Here is a 1269-nt window from a genome sequence, read left to right on the forward strand (position 1 = left end):
TTTGGGACAATTTATTACTCACCATTTACTATTTGTGCAAGTTCTCTGGAATAACTTGTTTTTCTCTGAGTTTCAGTTTTCTTAGCTATAGAACCTTAATTTTCTATAAACGGTTTGGCATAAGGACAAAATGAAAGAATATATAAAACATATTAAACTTAGAATCAGCCTTGTCCCTTCTCAGTATTATAAAAGAATGTCCTTTCCTCCTCTAACATACTGGCAAACTTCAAGAAACAGGTGAAAATCACTAGTTCTTTATTATCTGCCACAGTAGGTATTTTGCAAAAATGGCCACGATTATACCTTTTCTGTATCCATGCCCCTTTGCAACATGTCTTTGCAGCTCTTCCCATCAAGAAATAGAGTCCATTTTCCTACCCCTTGAATCTTAGCAGAACTATAACTAGCGTTGACCTAGAGGATGTTGTGCACATGACCTAATGCAAGTTCTGTGTCTAGATTTCAAGAGCCCTTTCACATTTCTGCAGTTTCTCTTAGTCCCCTGTATGCAGTGTAAACAAGTCTGATAACATACTGAAAAATGTTGAACGCATGGACCCGAACTGAGTCAGCCAAATTTCTCAGTCGAGGCCCCTGACATGTGATAGCCCAATCACAATCAGCATCCAACTGCTCCCTGGTGTGTCAACAACACATCACATTCCACTCACCACATTATTCTTTGCCTTGACATTGTCTTTCATCCTCTGTGGATCAAATATCCAATAAGGACAGAGGCGATTTCTTAATCATCTTTGGAACCATATAACTAGGTTAAATGCCTGACATATAATAGATGTATAGTGATAGGTAGTAAATGCCATTCACTGCTGAATTCCATCAAAATTCTCAGGCTACTTGTAATGTGTTGGTACAATTTAAGTTTCTTCTTGTTTCCTTAGCCCATCGAGATAACGCAGTGATGACTTGCTTTATGTCTTACCATAGCTGCAGAGGCTTGAAACATCCTGAGAGATTCAATGACATTTTCTATTCAAACATTTTTGTTCCAATTAATAGTGGTGCTTCTCAAGGGGGATTACAACACAAATGACTGGTCTCAGAGACATTCCCACCCTAGGAAACTGAAGGGGAAAATCAAAATATGCCATAGTTTTAATGAAAAACAGTCTGCATAACTCTCAATAGAAGTGGAAAACTGGGAATTATATTGTGAAATAGAGCATGTCAAACAGAATGTGGCCATTGCTCTCAGCTACTATCTCTGGAATAAATCAACAGCAAAATCAATGAACTGACCTAGTT

General features: G+C 37.9%; 1 pseudogene across 1 annotated transcript in view; it reads left to right on the forward strand.

The window, feature by feature from the left end:
* Positions 1 to 1269, forward strand: part of LOC105824482 — a 122304-nt pseudogene that overhangs the window by 88402 nt on the left and 32633 nt on the right. The window lies entirely within an intron of this gene.

This window comes from Propithecus coquereli, unplaced genomic scaffold, assembly GCF_000956105.1.
Source record: "Propithecus coquereli isolate 6110/MARCELLA unplaced genomic scaffold, Pcoq_1.0 Scaffold741, whole genome shotgun sequence".
Lineage (NCBI taxonomy): Eukaryota > Metazoa > Chordata > Mammalia > Primates > Indriidae > Propithecus > Propithecus coquereli.